This window comes from Mus caroli, unplaced genomic scaffold (assembly GCF_978045245.1).
Source record: "Mus caroli unplaced genomic scaffold, Mus_caroli_1 scaffold_8, whole genome shotgun sequence".
Lineage (NCBI taxonomy): Eukaryota > Metazoa > Chordata > Mammalia > Rodentia > Muridae > Mus > Mus caroli.
This window is the reverse complement of record NW_028227263.1, coordinates 46,220,659-46,240,079: the sequence shown is the minus strand read 5'-3', so window position 1 is coordinate 46,240,079 and position 19,421 is coordinate 46,220,659. Positions and strand designations below refer to the sequence as shown.

At 42.9% G+C, this 19,421-nt stretch overlaps 1 pseudogene; it reads right to left on the bottom strand.

Moving 5' to 3' along the window:
- Positions 1–10,277: 10,277 nt before the first annotated feature.
- LOC110299426 (G2/mitotic-specific cyclin-B1 pseudogene) lies at positions 10,278–11,564 on the bottom strand (annotated as a pseudogene).
- Between the last annotated feature and the right edge of the window lie 7,857 nt (positions 11,565–19,421).

Sequence of the window (19,421 nt, the reverse complement as noted above, 5' to 3'; positions counted from 1 at the left end):
GCTTCTAGGAGACTATTGTGACACCTAGGAGATGACCATGTTCAAAGATACAGTATGTAAAAGGTTTGGTTCAATGGGAGAACCAGTTGTCATTTTACTTTTAAAGTGGTATAAACTATCTGGTTATGCTGATTAGCAGGGGGGTTTTTTGTATGTTTGTTTCCTTGTGTGTTTTGGTTTTGGTTTTGTCAACTTGACACAATCTAGAGAATCTGAGAAGAGGGAACCTCAGCTGAGAAGATGCCCCTATCATTCTGGCCTGTAGGTAGGCCTGAAGGATATTTTCTTGATTATGATTGATGTGGAAGGGCCCAGCCCACTGTGAGTAGTGCCTTGGGTAGTAGTCCTGGGCTATATAGGAAAGCAAAGGGAGCAAGCCAGGAGGAGAAAGCCAGTATGTAACGTTCTCCATAGATTCTGTTTCAGTACCTACCTCCAGGTTCCTGACCTGATTTCCCTCAGGTCGGATGGTGACCCAAGAGATGTAAGATGAAATAACCCCCGCCCCAAGTTTCCTCTGATTATGATGCTTATCACAGCACTAAAATCCCCTAACCAAAACAGCTGGAGGCTTCTCCTTTTGCCCTTTTCTTTTCTTTCTTTTTTTTTTTTTTCTCTTTGGTGTAATGAAGTATTTAGACTTGAAAGTGTAAATGCCTTACCAAGTCTGGTCTTATATTCATACACATTCATTAGGCTAAACATGTACAATTGCTATTTGTAGGCCAAAAGCAGGTTTGCATCCGTGTTTCTGCCTGATTCACATAGCACGGTGGTGAGTGGATTCCCTACCAGCTATTTGTCCCAGGTCCTGGACTTGGAACCACTCACTGCTGTGTCTGATTTCCATCGAAGGGGTCTCTGTGTGCCTCCCAGAAGGCCTCACCAAAACATACATATTTGCATTTAGCAATCTTTCAAAGGATTTTTGACAGCAGTTATCTCAGTGGCATAGGATTACAGGTGGTCTTCCCTTCCACGTCAGTGGGGCATGTCATACTTGACTTACACGACCCAGCATACCATAGCTGCATTCTAAGGCACAGGAAAGATGCTTCTCCCTTGAGACAGGAAAGCCAACTGCTTCTCTGTTAGTGCACAGGCTGCTCCTGCAGAGGACCCAGGGTTGGTTCCCAGCTCTCGTGTAATGGCTCACAACCATCCAGTGTCCTCTTCTGGCCTCTGAGGGCACCAGGCATGCATATGACACACAGACATACATGCAGGCAAATATCCACAAACACAAACCAGAAATAAATAAATCTTTACAAAACAATAAAATAAATGATTCCGTGTTCCTTGAAAGCTCAAAAGAGCACATCTTGCCATGAGCAGTCATGTTGGATCTCTGAAAACGTATTCTGGGCCCATGTTCTGAGCTCTTCTTCATCTCTTCTTGAGAGGGAAGAGGTGACTTCCTTAAGGACATCGGACAAGGCAAGACAACAGACTCCGAAGTCTACAGCCAATGGGATTTTAGAGGCTATCCACCCTAAAAATCTAAGTAAAATGTGCACTGCTATCAAATAAGGTAAGAAGTGGTCAGGTGAAAAAAGCTGTGTCTTTGAGAAATAAGATTAACTTGATCAGCAGCGGTCAGAGAATGGTAGGACAGAACTGAGCTTTGAAATGTAGAAGAAACCAGCAGACTGAATGGAGAAAGTAAGACAAGGGGAGCTTGGAGCAGAGGCATTCAGACACACTGTTCTTGGAACCTGGAGAGAAGGAAGAAAACTGGCCGTGTGGTTGCTCTATGACTCCAGTGTCCACGTTTATGGAGGAGGCTCAGCACACACTTACCCTCAGCAGAATAATTACAGTTCCTTTACTTGCAGTTACAGAAACCCGATGTATATTAACACGAGCGCAGGGGGACTATGAATACAGCCTAGCTCACGGCTCAAACAGGCCCTGCAGAGATGAAGCGACTCGAGGGACCTCAGGACCAGGAACTATGTCTGAATTCATAAACAAGGAATGCTGTATGTCTCATTACTGAGGGTCTGATTAAACAAAATTCTAGAACTCTAAGGGGTAGATGTAACATTCTAATATGCGCTGATGAAGGCATTCCTCTCAGCTCTCTGTCAAACTGACCCCAGAGGTAGCTGTCTCAAGATAGTGAGACATCACCCAGCCCACCAGATCGCTGTCTGCATTCGTTCTGCCCTCTGCTGGCCAAATCTCAGAACATCGTCTTGACTCTCAAAGCAAAATTTGAGACTCATTTATGGACCAGATATATTTATTGCGTACATACTTTACTGTAAGCGTTGCCAAAACATGATGTCATGCATAAGTAAGTTAGCAATCCATGAGGGCATCTGCTTTATAGCAGACACCAGCCTATGGATTTACATGTCTTTAATTCAGGTGTTAATGTCTCACAATAGTATAACATAGCAGGTATTCCCTATAATTATTTCAAAAAAGCTCACTTATGCTTGACCAAGTGTCTTCAGAGCAAATCACTTAATCATGCCTGTTGCATGCACAGGCCAGATCTGAGATTGCCCAGGACTAATTGAGAAAGTCATTTTGAGAGCAAAGGGTTGAGGCCAGTGATGTTAGGAGGAGACCCCAAGACAGATGTTTCCTGGTGAGGGATGCTTGGCAGGAAAACCATGCAAGGGACAGAATGAAGTACACAGGGGAGGGAAAGAGCCTAACAAAGCACATCTCAGGCTGTGCCTAGCCTCAGTCTGATGCACAGGGAACTGTCATACGTGGCTGGGACACAAAATATCTGCAAATGTACACTCTTTTGAGGTAAGGGAACCCGTCAGTTCATCATCATAAGTCACTCGGCTCAGATGGGAAGACTAGAGGAGGAGGTGAGGGGGTTCTGGTCAGAGGAGGACCGTTCTGTGGAGAGGGCCGGCAGTCATGAGCTACTGCAGGAGAGCACAGTGTAAAACAAGCTCACCGGGATGTGCTCTTGGTTGAATTAGCAACAGGGTAGTTCCTAGGGAAGGGTCTGATGTTTACTGCCGAGTTAGTTCTACCTTTTGTGGCTTTCCTTTTTTACCATGTTAGGCCTGCTGGCGATTAGAGAGATACTCCCTCCAACACCCAAGCATGCTCACATTTGCTTGAGGACCAGTCTCTGGGGAAGGGGCAACGCTAAGCTGATGACATAACCACTCCCCAAAGATGAAGAGTTTTCACCTGCATCCATCACAGCTGTGCTAGCTGGGAAACAGGAGCAGTGTTCCATCTTAAAGGAGCCTTCAAGTTTCAGAGACAAGATGGAGATTGGGTGGGATGGTTCATGCTTGCCATCCTAGCACTTGGGAGGTAAGGTAGGAGGATCAAGACCATCCACAGCTACTTAGTAAGTTCAAAGTCAGCTTAGGTTACAGGAACAGGGGTAAGGGGAAGGACACATGAAATAAAAAACAAAAGTATAATAGCACTAACTAGAAGCATAGAAAGTAGGAGAGACAGATACTAATGTGAAGGTCAAAAGGGTTGAAAAGGAGCTGGGCGGTAGTGGCACATGCCTTTACTCCTTTATTCTGCACTCAGGAGGCAGAGGAAGGTGTAGCTCTGTGAGTTCGAGGCCAGCCTGATCCACAGAGTGAGTTCTAGGAGAGCCAGGGCTACATAGAGAAACCCTGTCTTGAAAAATAAACAAAATACAAAAAAGAGGAGAAAGGATGCCTGTGAGAGAAAGGATGCTCTCAGGGAAGCTCTTGCTTTTGAAAGAGGCTGGGCTTGGCTGCAGGTATTTGCAATCTCAGCACCAGGGAGGGGAGACAAGTAGATCCCCAGGATTCAATGGCCATCTAGTCTAGCCTCCTTGGAAAGCACCAGGCCAATAAGAGATTGTATCTCATAAAACAAGAAAGGTAAGAAACAGCAGCCAGAATTACCCTCTGGCCTCCACCTGCACATACACAAATATGTACATGCATATACCAAAGAAGGGGGAAAAGGAAGTATTTGTGGATGGTTCTGGGAGTTGAGGTTAAAGAATTAGAAAGACTTGATTAAGCCGGGCGTGGTGGCGCACGCCTTTAATCCCAGCACTCGGGAGGCAGAGGCAGGCGGATTTCTGAGTTCGAGGCCAGCCTGGTCTACAAAGTGAGTTCCAGGACAGCCAGAGCTATACAGAGAAACCCTGTCTCGAAAAAAAAAAAAAAACCAAAAAAAAAAAAAAAATAGAAAGACTTGATTAGGAGGTGCAATCGAGCATGGTCCACCGGTGGTAACCAGAGCTGATGGTGCTGCTGCAGTCTGTTGTTCAGTGACATCCAGTGACTCCAGCCAGCTTTAACATGTATTCCTCAGAGTCTTTCTGTTGTCGATTTTGTGCTCAGTGAGGAGAAATAGAGAATAGGAGCCCAGGGCCAGAGGTTTACTCTAAAGCACACAGGGCAAAAAGCTGCATACATTTCTTTTGCTTAGACCCTTTTACAAGGGCTTATCCTCCAACAGGCTGCAAGGGAAGCTGATACAGGAGGTCTGTCTGGCTACTCTTGTCCCAGCCACTGTCGACTACTTTTGAATAAGCGAGCATAGGTTGGTGGACAGCTAGTAGTCTTGAGTCTATCCTTCTTTCTCAGACACAACTGGTCAAAATCAAAACACTTATAACGTTGCCAGAAGGAAGAAATGTTGCCACTTGAATTGGAGCTTCTCAGATGGCAATTATGGAACCCTTAGGAACATAAATAAATCTGTCTTGTGAATGGGACTTTGAGATGTTTGATCTCCCCCTGACCCTCACAATGGCACCAATGAGTCTGGTCTCTGTTCTCATTGGGATCGTAATATTAACATATCAGTGTAAGCCCAGGAGGCACAGACAAAGCAAGGCTTTCAGAGCCAGCCCTTTATGGAAAAAGATTCTTCTTTCAAGTGCTACTGAGGATCCTGAACATGATCTGCCTGATGAAATCAGAGAAGACGTTTGTAGCAGTGGCTAACTCGTGACAGAGAGTAAGCTCCTGGGGGTAAAGGAATCAGAGGTTAGTCAAGAGGAAAGAAGCGGGTATGTGATGAACAACTGCATCCTTTGGTACACACTGCCGTGAGCCAAGGGATGCCTCTTCCTGGGAGACCCTGACAACCAGTGATGAACTAATAAGATGGTCTAACCTCATCGCCTTAGCTTGGGATAGCTCTGAGCAGCCATGTCAGTTCCAGAACTCCAGGGTCAGCCATGGTTTCCATCACAACCATAGCGAGTTAGCTTTTGTCATCTGCTCACTCCTGCATCCTTACTTCTTTACCCCCATCTTCCCAGAGTGTGCCCCCAAATCTTCTGTATACAATTCTCCATTTCCAAGGAGTCAATGTCTGCTCAAGAACCGCATTAACACTGAGCAGATTCCAAAGTTGTTGTCCATTAGATCAGAGGAATGGGGTGATAATAGCGAAGGAGGCAGTTACTGGTTCCAACAAACAAAAATAAAACAAAAAAGAGACTAGCAATGCAGCACTGACTAGAAAGAACTAGCCGCTAGATGGCGCAGCCCTATAGAGCAGCGCTTCCTTCACAGCGTAGACTATTGCCTTAGATATGGCAGACACTCAACACTCTAAGAAGAGGGGAAAGGTTGGCTCATTATTTATGTCCTTGTTTTTCTATTTACATATTCTAGGAACACAAGTGTCCTAGCCTGTTTCAACACCTTAATACCACACCCTCTGTGCCATAACATAGTCTCAACTGATCTCTACACACGATCCCCCAAGTCTGTTTTGTTTTTCTACCTGTCACAGTCGTTGCCACGGGGATACTAATGATTGGAACATGCGGAATTCCAAACAGTTGCTATGATTCTCACCTAAAAGCTGAAGAGAATGAGTAATGAAATCCATGGCACCCTCCCCTCTGTTTTCCTGGTTGCATGAGGATCTGACATAACAGCATTGGTTGTGAAATATAGTGTCTCAGGGAAAGTAGTCATGGGAACCGGCAAAGAAGATGAAGAGTTTGAGAAAGACACATAACTCAGTCAATCAATCAATTCTCTTGTTCTGGAGTTAATAAAAAGAAATATTTTCTACTTGGAAAAACATTTAGTCTTTTGAAGGTTGGAGGGTTTTCCTTACCTCAGGGGGAACATACTTGGAAGTGTCTTTTTCCATTGTATAAACTTCTAAAGGAGAAGAGTTTGTTTGTCTAGGGGAGGAACCCTCCAAGAATTACACGGAAGAGAGATGGGTTCTACAAAACTTGGAAGATGAATGGGTAATGGGGAACTGTGTTTGGCCTTTTCCCAGTCCCCTCCCAGTCTCTCTGGCAGTGATGACTACAAAGTCATCCCCAAAGAATAGACACCAAGCCTCAGGGTTGGTTCTTATTCTGTCAGGTCCATACCTGCTTGGACAATGAGTATCTTCAATGTAACTTCAGTGGACCAAAGACAGTCCTCCAGGTTTTCCATGGTTTCCAGTGTTCCAAGGTCTCTCGCTCTCTGCATCATGTCTGGCCGTGGATCTCTGTATTTGTTCTCATCTGCTGCAGAAGGAAGTCTCTCTGGTGATGGCTAAATAAGGCGCTGATCTATAAGTATAGAGGAATATCATTAAGGGGTCATTTTATTGCCATGCTTTGGTTTGGTTTGGGTTTTTGTTTTTGTTTTAGAACAGTAGTTTTTGGTTTACCACTAACTCGCTGGTAGTTTTTGGTTTACCACTAACTCACTGGTAGTTTTTGGTTTACCACTAACTCGCTGGGCTAGTCTCGGGTTCCTGGTTACCCAAGCAGTGTCAGGTATGGCTTCTATTTTGTGGTGTGGGTCTTAAGTCAAATCAGCTATTGATTGGCTACTCCCACAAGCTTTGTACCACCATTGCCCTAGCATATCTTACAGGTAAGACACCACGGTAGATCAAAAAGTCTGTGGCTGGGCTGGTGTTTGCATTTCTCTTTTGGTACTGGGCAGAATAGCTTCGTGTACCAAAGACGCTAGAACATAGAATATAAGCATGAGCTCACCTGGGTTGTTTGTTTTTGTGATATCTAGTTTCTTGAGTTCTTGATATTTTGGATATTAGCCCTCTATTGGATGTATAGTTGGAGAAGCTTTTCCCCATTCTGTAGGCTGCCACTTTGTATGAATGACGGTGTCCTTTACTTTCCAGAAGCCTCTCATTATTATGAGACCCCATTTATTAGTTGTTGATTTTAGTGCCTGTGTTAATGGGGTTATGTTCAAAAAGTTTTCTCTTTTGCTAAGGAGTTCAAGGTTATTGCCCACTTTCTCTTCTATAAGGTTCAGTGTATTCAGTTTTATGCTGAGGTCTTTGGTCCATTTGGAGTTGAGTTCTGTGCAGGGTGATAAGTATGGATCTATTTGGATTTTTTTATATGCAGCTGTGCAGTTTGTCCATCGCCATTTGTTGAAGATTCTGTCTTTTTTCCAGTGTATATTTCTGGCTTCTTTATCAAGAATCTGGTGTGCATAGGTGTGTGGATTTATGTGTAGGTCTTCAATTAGATTCTATTTAACAACATGTCTGCTTTTGTGCCAATACCATATGTAATTGTTATTACTATAGATCTCTAGTCCAGCTTTGAAATTAAGAGTGTGGATTCTGACTTTTGGCTACTTTATTGGGTTCTTTTTCTTACCACCCCTTTTCACCCCTCCAACCCCTCAACACTAGGTAGGAGAGAAAGAAGGTGAGAGGGGAAAGGAAGTGTCAATCTTGTTAGATTACTTCCTGCTGATTGGGGGCATTGATTTCCTTGGGGCAAATCCAATCTTCCAAGTCAGGATATACAATTTCTTCTCCATTTCTTTGCTCACGACCACTTGACAAACCACAGCAGCAGGGGAATTTGCAGCCACCTCAGCCTCTAGGGACTCTGACATTTTTATACCCTCTGAAAAGTGCCAGAATTCCAAACATAAGCTATCTTTAGTTGGCAAAATCACATCCCTGACAGAGCATGAGACAAATCATAGCTGCTATGAACAATCTGAAGCATCCCCATATCCCACATCTTGGATTAAAACAAAAATGTAATCACATAACATTTTTGTGTTTTTAAAGAAACCAAAATTCTCACTATAGCAGTTCTTTTAGTCTTCAGGCTTGCTTTAGCTATGCTGGGTTTTTGTTTTTCCATGTGAAGCTGAAAATTGTCCTTTTAAGATCTCTGAAGAATTGTATTGAAATTTTGATGGGGATTGCGTTGACTTTGAAGATTCTTTTTTGGTAGGATGGCTATTTTACTATATTAATCCTACTGATCCATGAGCATGGGAGATCTTTCCACCTTCTGATATATTTTTCAATGTTTTAGAAAGTTTTTATCCTACAAATATTTTGCTTATTTGGTTGGAGTTGCCACAAGATATATATAAACAAGCCTCAAATATATATTATATATTTGAGGCTTGTTTCCCTGATTTCTTTCTCAGTCCATTTGTCATTTGTGCATAGGAGGGCTACTGATTTTTGTGAGTTAATTATCTATCCAGCTATTTTCTGAAAAGTGTTTATCAGTTGTAAAAGTTTCCCAGTGGAATTTTTAGAGTCCTGTATATATGCTACCACATCACCTGCAAATAAAGATGCGTTGCCTTCTTTCCAATTTGCATCCCCTGGATCCCCTTCAGTTGTCTTACTGCTCTAGCTAAGACTTAAAGTACTATATTAAATAAATAGAGAATTGATTAATGCTCCTTCTGTTTCTATTTTGTGGGATAATTTGAGGAATATTGGTAGTAACTCTTCTCTGAAAGTCTGGTAGAATTCTGTGCTAAAACCATCTAGCCCTGGGCTTTTGTTGTTGTTATTGTGAGACTTTTAATGACTATTTCTATTTCATTGGGAGCTATAGGTCAGTTTAAGTTTCTTATCTGATCTTGATTTAACTTTGGTAAGGGATGTATATTGAGAAAATTATCCATTTCTTTTAAATTCCCAATTTGCTTGAATACAGTTTTTTTTTTCTACCAAAGGCCTCAAGATTCTCTGGATTTCTTCAGTGTCTGTTACTATGTCCCATTTTCATCTCTGATTATGTTAATTTGTACAGTCTCTCTCTGCCTTTTAGTTAATTCGAGTAAGGGCTTGCTAATCTTATTGGTTTTCTCAAAGAACCAACTCTGTTTTATTGATTCTTTGTATTTGTTTGTTTCTGTTTTATTGATTTCAGCCCTAAGTTTTCCTGGAACTCACTTTGTAGACCAGGTTGGCCTCGAACTCAGAAATCCGCCTGCCTCTGCCTCCCAAGTGCTGGGATTAAAGGCGTGCGCCACCACGCCTGGCTCTACAACCTTTTCTGGTCCAATTTACTTGGTGTTCTGTATGCTCCTTGCATTTTGATAGTCATCTTCTCCTTTAAGTTAGGGAAATTTTTCTTTTCTTTTCTTTTCTTTTTTAAGCTTTCTACCAATAAAATTTTATTCAACTTGATGTCAGATGTATAAATTAAAACAGCAAATGACACAGGATTTTTTTTTTCAGTTGGTGTTACAAGACAGGAGAGAGAAGTGGCACTTCGGTTTGCCATCTGGCTGTCAGAATTGCAAGCACACCCCTGGGAGAGCTACTATGCACGAAGCCCAGCAAGGCATTAAACATCATTTAAGAACACTATGTGGAGGGCACTGAGGGAATGCACTTGAACATCACTGAGGGAATGACTGAATATGTTACATACAGTTTGTTCACACTAGAAAATGCAACATAGGCGTTGAAAGGAATGCTGATAGGAATATTGTTGATAAAATGAACCCATATAAAATATCTCCTTGATAATACATGCATGATTATATCTATACAGGATATACAAGAATACACCCTTATCTGTTGGTATTGAGACTCGGTGTCTTTCTCTTAAAAGACACCTTTAATTTTGAATATCCTATTTTCCAGTTAAGAACAAATAAATAATTACATAACAAAAATACTCAGTTTCAGATCTGAAAGTTGACAGCTCAAGAGACAGTGGTTAAAAGTGACAACCACCTATAGGAAATTGAACAAAGGACTAGCTGGTAGATTTAGAGTTTAAACTAGAGCTAGGCAGAAGACTTTGCATAATGATATGAGGACACACAGTGAAGGAAGTATATGAACATATAGACTACAAATATATACATTAGTTGGATCCACTGTTAAAACTAGAAGCAGTTCTTAATATACTCCTAAATTCTTCAACAACTTCTGCTATCCTAAAGTCAAAAGCAACCACATTCAAATGAGTTAAGCTATGTAAAGTAAAAAGTTAGTAAACACTGTAGGTATCCTATGTACAGGAGGCACATAGTGCCAACTGCACCTGCAGATGTAGTAGTCCATTGGAGTTATGCCTTAGACAAATTCAGAACTAGTGTACAGTTCAGCTGTGCCAGCGTGCTGATCTTAGATGGCACAGCATCATGCTTAGATGCTGCATACTTGTTCTTGACAGTCATGTGCTTTGTAAGGCCACGGTTCACCATGACTATATTCTTAGCCAGGTGCTGCATAACAGGAAGCAGGGATTTTTCAGTGTAGGATAGGTAGTGCTGCAGAGTTGGTGTCCATTCACCATTGTCAAGACTTTTTCCAGTGCTAAGCAAAAGGCCCCAGCTGCAATTTGAGAAGGAGCAAAATACGCCATGTCGTAGTCCAGCAGAGAGAGCGCCATGAGGTATTTGGCCAAAGTGTCCTGCTCAGTGTCAACCTCTCCAATTTTAGATGCTCTATGGAGGAAGTGCAGAGGCAGAGGGCGACCCAGACTGAAGTTCAGAACTCTCAGAATCTTCATCTCAGAATTCTCTCCATCTGTCTGATCTGGTGCTTAGCTAAGTGTTGTTAGTCCCAAATGTGAAGTCACCTATTTCTGGAGGGTACATCTCCTCATACTTGCTTGCAATAAACATGGCAGTTACGCCAACCAGCTGAAGCATCTTCTTGGGCACACAACTGTTCTGTACGAACTGATCAGTCATGGCCACAGTCATGTACATGGTCTCCTGCAGCAGCCTACATTTCATCTGAACCTGTATTAGCCAGCCAATTAAGATGGCTCTCATGTTTCCAGTGACTTCATGGCCCTGTAGGTATTTTGGCCTAACTGACTGCTCTTCCTCCAGTTGTCTGAGATACGCATAGATATCGTTCACATATTCACTACAGAGGTTTGGATCAGCTCCATCATCTGTATCTACATCACACACTGCAAGAATGACATCAGAGAAAGCCTGACACAGATATTCTTCTGCAGGTGTACATCCAGATGTTTCCACTGGGCTTGGAGAGGGATTATCAACCAAAATAGGTTCAGGAGAAAGCTTCTCTTCTCTAACACGTTCAGGTTCAGGTCCAGGCTCAGCCAGTTTCACCTCTGGCTCACACACTGGCACCTTCTCCACAGGTTTTGGTAGGACTTTAACAGTACCTAATGTTTTCACTTCCTTTTTCAGAGGCACTCTTGCCTGCACCTGTTTGCTGACTTTAGTACCAATGTCTCTAAGAGCAGTTCTTCATCTCAGTCTGGGCTTGGAGGCAGCAGCAATTGCCACAGGCACACGCTTGGTGCCGGCCATACTGACCCTGGCCTTATTTTCTGTGTTAATTTTTGTGTTCCGAGTGCCCCTGAGCGCCATGGCTCCTCCTGAAGCAGAAGCTCGCCGATTGGAGAAGAACCCCTAATCTCTGGCTGCCCACAGTAGAACAGTAACAGCCATTCCTCCACAACACACAGGGAGGAGTCTGCTGGGCCTGGCTTTAGGGAAGTTTTCTTCTATAATTTTTCTGTCTGTTATTTTCTGTGCCATTAACCTGGGTCTCTTCTCCTTCCTCTGTTCTTATTCTTCTTAGATTTGGTCTTTCATAGTGTCCCAGATTTTATGAATATTTTGTGCCAGATTTTTAAAAAATATTTAATATTTTCTTTAACTGAGGTATTCATTTCTTCTATTGTGTCTTAGTGACTGAGCTCTTTCTTCCATCTCTTGTATTCCTTTGGCAAAACTTGTCTCTGAGGTTTCTGTCCTGGTTCCTAAATTGTTTATTTCCAGAGTTCCCTGAGTTTGGGTTTTCTTTATAAATAGTTCCACTTTCAGGCCTTAAACTGTTTTGCCATGTTCTTCCACTGTTTGATTTTCATAAATTTCTTTAAGGACTTTAATTTCCTCTTTAAGGCCATCTATTATGTTCATAAAGGCTATTTTAAGGTCCTTCTCTTGTGCTTCAGCTATGTTGAAATATTCAAGGCCTGTTGTGGCAGGGTTGCTAGACTCTAGTGAGGACATATCATCCAGGCTGTTATTGTATTTTACAACGTTGTCAGGCATTTGTGGTGGGGAAGATTTTAATTGTAGGTGCTGATACCTGGTCTTGGCTTCGTTGGGTGGGCGTTTTGTTCCTTGGATTCTTTTGCCCTTTCTGGTTCTTAGGAGAGTGTGGTGGCTGTGTGTTGCCTGGTAGGATTTTCTGGGATCCTGATAGGTGTGGCCACTGCTGGTTTCAGGTAAAATTTGTTCCTAGGTATTAGGAGCTGATACTTAGGAATGGAGGATGGGTGGGGGAGGGGGCATTGATGGGGTCCACAGAAGGGAAGAAAGCCTGGGTGTTTTCTCAGGATCTGCTTAGACCCCTGGGAGTGGGGGTAGAGTGAGGAAAGGCCTCAGCAGGTGGTCTGCTACTGAGCTGAGAGTGGGAGCAGGGGATTGGATTTAGAGGAACTGGAAGGAGAGGTAGCTAGCCCACCTGTTCTGTCTGTCTGGTTTTTAAGTGAAGAAGTGTGATGCTCTTGTACTGGTTACCAACAAATCAAATCATTTACAGTAATGAAGTTCTAATCTCATAACAGGAAATCTTGTTTGGCTACATCAATAAAGCCCAGTAGTGGCCTATTAAGGGATTAAAATGTATTAGGCAGCACATTGTTTTGTTTAATCCTCACAACATACCTCTGAGGAAACACCAAGACTCACAGTAGTTAATTGGGCTGACCAAGGTCACATGTTAGTAAATGATGTGTGCTCTGGCACTTCTAGAGCCATCAGTCTTTGATGTTTAGTCTATTATTTGTTAATTCACTTGACCACTATATAATCTGACAGCAAATGGGATCAATAAAACTATTTTTTTCCAACAGATCAACAGATCTAGTTGTCTACAGAACAAAAGGTTCTTAGAATTGTAGAATGTTTTCGCTGGCAGCTGACATAGTGGAAGAACAGAGGCTTTAGAGACAGAGGGACTGAACTAGAATACCAGGCTCTGCTAATCATTTCTTATGTGACCTTAAGCAATTTATTTAACCAGTCAGATTCTCAACTTCCATATCCAAAGGCTGCAAATATATACATACATTTTTATTAAACTGATGTAAATATTAGATATAATGGCACATAGACAAACTATGTCATTTTCATGGCCATTATAAAATAAAAATATGGAGCCCCGTTTTGAAAATCACTAAGAAGATAGTAAGAGCAAAGTACTAAGCCAACTGTAGGGAACTGGGTGTACTGGTGTGCATCTATAACACCAGCGTTCTGAATGGCAGCAGGAGGGGAGAGGTTGGGTTATAGAGCGAGACCCCATCTCAAAAAGAATAATTAGCTAAGTGCTGGATGTGTGGCTTCAAGGGTAAAGTGCTTGCTGCGGAAACATGAAGATGTGAGTTTAGATCTTCATCCCCACATAAAAACTGTGTGAGGCAGTGCGCACCGGTAACTCTGAAGTCAAAGATGGGCAGGTTCTAGGGCCTCAGTGGCTAGTCAGCCCACTAGCCTCTAGTCAGCTCCAGGCTCAGTGAGAGACTCTGTCTGTTTTGTTTTCTTTTGTTTTGTTTGTTTTGTTTTTCGAGACAGGGTTTTTCTGTATAGCCCTGGCTGTCCTGGAACTCACCTTGTAGACCAGGCTGGCCTCGAACTCAAAAATCTGCCTGCCTCTGCCTCCCGAGTGCTGGGATTAAAAGGTGAGGGGGAGAGGAATAAGGTAGAGACCGATAGAGGAAGACACCACTGCTGCTCTTTGGCAGCTACGTACATAATCCAGGCAAGTGCACATAGATGCACAACAGCCCACAAAGATAAAACAGATACATGAGTGAATAAGTAAGTATGTATGGAAGTAAATAAGTAAATAAATAAACAAATAAATGAAATATAGGACTCTTGTAAGTATAGAGACCTGATGTCATAACCATATCTTACACAGCAGGTATGTATTATATTTCCCCTCTCTAGATCATTGATTCTGACTCTCTTACTTTGCAGATGAGGGACTTGAAGTTCAAAGAAAAAGCAAGCCTACAAATTTTTGCAGAGCCGGGACCACAACCAAGACCTGCTTTGTTCCCGGCATTTCCCAAGTGTGTTATGGACGATGGAAATACATACTCTTTGAACACAAGTTTCTATCAACAAGCAAGTTTCTAAGCATCGGGTAGCTGAAATCAACATTTTGAGGGATTTTCAGAGTTTTTTTTTTCCCCTCTGCAACATGAATCCCAGCGACAGATGTAATACAGAACACTGCCCAGAAGTTTTTGATATGAACTTTTCTAAAGAAGCAGACCAAATATGCCTTAAATGTCTCTCAGCAGTGCTGTTTTGTAGACTGCTTTAGGGCAGTAGAAGTCTCCACGGGCTTTGATCTGTCTGCTGAGGTTGTTCATATTATAAGTTAGAAGCAAACAGATTTCTTCCATTAGGCAGTTCTCTTGGTATCCTCGTCCCAGCTGACTTGTAAGCCTGAGGATATAAAAAGAATGAAAACCAGATTCTGGGAAAAGCATATTTGTTTAGAGTCACCCAGTTGCATCCAAAGGCAGATCTAATATGCCATTCTCCCAGGAGTAAGAATACAGAAACAAACAGGCATCATGACCCCCAAATTCTTTCCACTTTGGGTCGCTCACAGCCAACACACTACAGAGGCAATAACTAAAGTCCAAAATAAAATTACACAAGCCAGAAACTCAGGGTTCTCCTCCTAGCTCATCCACTTATCAGCCATTTGACCTACATTCACTCATCTGCCCACCCCTTTACCCTCTGAATCAAATTCAACAACCCTCTCTCTCCCTTCTTTGAACTACCATACATTTAGGTTTTACCTGCGACCCTCTGCCCCAGGCTCATAAAAACCTCTATGAAACATAGTTTTGCAAACAGAAGATTGGATGATCTCTGTAGCTCCTTTTAGCTCCAGTGGTCTGTGATTCAAAACACCTTGCTGTGTTTTTGTTTCTGTACACAAGTGCATGCATGTGTGTGTGCATGTGTGCACGCATGTGTGTGTATGTGTGTGTTCATGTGTGTGTATGTATGTATGTATGTGTGTGTGCATGTTTGTGTATGTATGTGTGTGCATGTGTGTGTATGTGTGTGTGCATGTGTGTATATGTGTGTGCATGTGTGTATGTATGCATGTGTGTATATGTGTGCATGCATGTGTGTGTATGTGTGTGTGTTCATGTGTGTGTGCATGTGTGTGTATGTATGCATGTGTGTATATGTGTGTGTGTGCATATGTGTGTATGTGTGTGTGCATGTGTGTATATGTGTGCATATGTGTGTGTGCATGTGTGCATGCATGTGTGTGTTCATGTGTGTGTATATGTGTGTGTGTGTTCATGTGTGTGTGTATGTGTGTGTGCGCATGTGTGCATGCAGGTACTTTCTGAAGCACCACATTCCCCTGGAACTGGAATTACTGGTGAGCCACCTGGCAAGTGCTTGGAACCTAACTCCAGTCATCTGCACCAATGTGGCACATGCTCTTAATTACTGGGCCATCTTTCAAGCCTGCTATTTATATAATTTATTTATTTTTATTTCGTGTGCACGGGTGCTTTGCCTGCGTTTTTGTCAGTGTTGGGTCTCCTGGATCTGGAGTTCCGGGGTGTTAGGAGTTGCCATGTGGGTGCTGGGAACTGAATTCTGATCCTCTGGAAGAGCAGCCAGTGCACGTAAGCCCGTCTCTCTGGCCCATCAAGCCCGTTTTTATGTCTTTTTGACAGAGTTTTCAGTAAAACAGCTTTTCTTTGTATCAATGATGCCTCAGCTGCAGTTCCCCTCCACAAGTCACTGAGGAGACGACTACACCACCATGATGAAACCAAAAACCAAACTTGCATGCTAAACCCGATGCTAAATTTGAACTCACTCTTTGATCCGGAGGATTCTGTTATTGGACGCAAATTGTGTATTTCCTTACTTCCCTTAGAGTGAGTCCTCCACCCCAGAAGAGGAAAGCCCCCACCAATTCTATGTGAATTGGGCCTACTATATTGGAGTGCTTATCTGGGTCCTCCAGGAAGCAGACACCCAGATGGAGTGTGAAATGCAAGAAATCTCACTGAGGGAAAAGTCTGTGAAGGATCCTGGGATGAGGTGTCCTGAGTAGGTTCCTGGGAGACTTCAAACTGTAATGCAGCCTTGGCACGCCCCCCCCCCCCATTTTAAAAGATGGGGGAAGGAAAACTGGGTAGTGGGAGCCTAAGTCTTCCATTAAAGACTTAGCTCTGACGGTAGGGATCAGAGACTGCCCATCTGAGGAGCCAGTCAGGAGGGGAAAGGCCAGGGGGACTGTAATGAGGGTGGAGTGGGGCTGAGGTAACACTGCAGCAGATTCCAGAAGGTACTGCAACTAGAGGCCTACAGCTAGCTGTATTCCTCTCAGCAGCCAGAGAGTAGTCGTGAGCTGCCATGCGGGCCATTGCACGTTGCTCGTGCCTAAATGATGTGAATCCTAAGAGCAGACACAAGTAAACTCAAACTGAGGCTTCTTGTGTATATTTATTACAAACAGTTGTTGAGTGTACAAAGTACTGTGTTGGGCACTACAGCAGCCTGCCTCCTCACCCCTTCTCCTGTGGCAGAAGTGAAGCTCATCTGGACCAGCTTCAGGTAAGGGGCGAGGCTTTTGAGCCTGCCTTGACATTCATGGATGTTAGGACTATGTCAGGCTTAGTTAAAAAAAAAAGAAAAAGAAAAAGAAAAAGAAAAAGAAAAAGAAAAAGAAAAAGAAAAAGAAAAAGAAAAAGAAAAAGAAAAAGAAAAAGAAAAAGAAAAAGAAAAAGAAAAAAACCTAAAAAGAATCCTTAGGAAACCCAAACCCAAGGTAAGTTTGGATAAAATACACCTCAGTTTGGAGAAGCTAGGAGCAGATTTCCAAAAACTTTATGCAACCATTGGATGTGCCGAAACAAACAAACAAACAAATAAATAAAATTATAAAAGGAGCCTTTCACTAGAACTGCCCCTGGAGACACCAGAGAAATCTTGAAATCTCTCTGGCAGCCAATTGTGGGGGGAGGCGCACAAGCATGCTCCTCCCCTAGGGCCCTGCCAGCCAAGATTCAGGATCTACTGAGAGGCAAACCCAACACCTGTTGCCTCTCCTGGATCAGATTCAAAGTTTGAGACAGAAACTAGAGAGAGAAGAAGGAACTGGAAGGGGTGGTTGACTAGAAATGGGAAGAGGGCAGTCTTTCCGGATTCATATCTAAACGCTGGCAAATAAAGAGAACCCCTACAGCAGAAAGAACACTGTGATTTCTAAGCCCCACTTCTTATTCTAGGGCTGCTGTATATCTCTCGTGCCTCTGTCTGTCTGTGCTGGGGCTGTCTGTGCCTCTTGGTTATAATCTGTGGCACTACAACAAACACCTGTTACAGTTCTTCTATAGAGCAGCCCAGGATTTTTAATTAATCAATCAATTAATTAATTAGAGACAGAGTCTCCATGTAGCCCAGACAGGCCTTGAACTCCTGATCTTCCTACTTCTACTTCCTGAGTGGTAGGATTACAGACGTGTGTCACCATACCCCACCAACAGTATAAGACTAGACAGCCTCTTAAAATAAGATAGATAGATAGATAGATAGATAGATAGATAGAGAGAGAGAGAGATAATAGAATGAAAAGAATAATTTGTAAAATCAGAGTAATATATGTCACATCACAACATAACATTTTCAGCATAGCATTTTATCTACCAAGGCACCTGACCTAACTGGAATTGTGAGACGTGGTATAGTCTGGGAATGAGGAACTGTAACGTCGCTGAAAGGGAATTAATTTTGTGACCAAGGTACACAGGCATTGAAACACGACTCTGTCCTCCCTTTATACAGAGGGGCAGATGCTGAGAGGAGAATATTCCACTTGACAGTTCTAAGAAGTCTGATATCCACAAGGGTGTGTGCCTGCCACGTGGTGAAGACCTCTTAAAGAACATGACACACTTCTCATCTTTACCAAACCCCAGTTCCCTCAGAAGAGCAAGCCATGTGTACTCCCCTTTAAACCTGCACCTGGTGTCTATCCTCACCAGATAGGAATACTGGGAGCAGAAGGTATGCCATAGGCTTAGTACTTAGGATTTAAAAAAACAAGGACTTTATTCTCCCTTCTTTCTCCCACTGAGAAAAAAAAAAAAGCCACAAAACAAAAGCCCGCAGTCAAGAGCATAAAATAATTAGTAGTCAATCATGAAAAGGCCATACAATCCTCAGGTTTCAGATACTCAGCCTTCCAGGCGAGGCCCTCCCAGAGCGGATAGGGTGTCCTCCTGGCTTGAATTAAACATCATTTTGAGGTCATCGGTTGAAAACACAAACTCTTGATCTAGTCCTAGATAGACAAACCTCAAAGGCAGTAAAAGACCAGCAGTGAGAGAATGATCTAGGCTCCATGGGAGACCAGACTGGAGAGATGGGAGAAGGGACTGTGGTGTCGGTGGAGGATACTAGAGCAGCCACGGGAGGGGTGCGTCCTGATCGATAAATAATGGCAGGTTGGTCAGCTCATCTACTTCTTAGACCTGCTTCGGGCCTACAGGTTGCAGTCTGCTAACTCACCCAGCTCTTGGATCTCAATCTAAATGCTCTTTCCTTTGGCAGGCACAGTGAGCAAGCACAGGGCTCTGCTGGCTACTGGCTGCACACTCCAAGGATGTACTGAGCACATCACAGTGGCAGCAGATTTTTACATTCACAATTTTTTTATCTTATTTTATGTGTATGAGTGTTTTATTGCATGTATGTCTGTGCACAATGTGTACAAGAGGCACAGTTTCCAGAAGAGGTCCCCTGGATCTGGAGTTACAATGATTGTGAGCCACCATGTGGGTGCTGAGATCCAATCTTAGGCCTCTGGAAGAGCAGCCACCATTCTTAACTCCAGCCCCAAGTTCATACATTAAAAAAAACAAACAATTTAGATAGCCGGGCCCCAAGAACTTTGAGGAAAGGCGGAGTTCCTGCTGAGAATCCTTTCCTGTTACTTTAGTGATCTCTCCCAAACTTGCATCAAAAGGATTCTACTATAACTTCCTATAACTTGCCTGTCCACTAGTCTGTGACACATGATAGATTGTCAGCGTTGGCAAAACTATTCCATTCAACATGATCTAAAATGGTACTTGGCCCTAGCACAGACACAATGGTATTTTGGTGATTAAATGAGTGAAATATTCTGAGCTGCTCCAGTACTGGAGT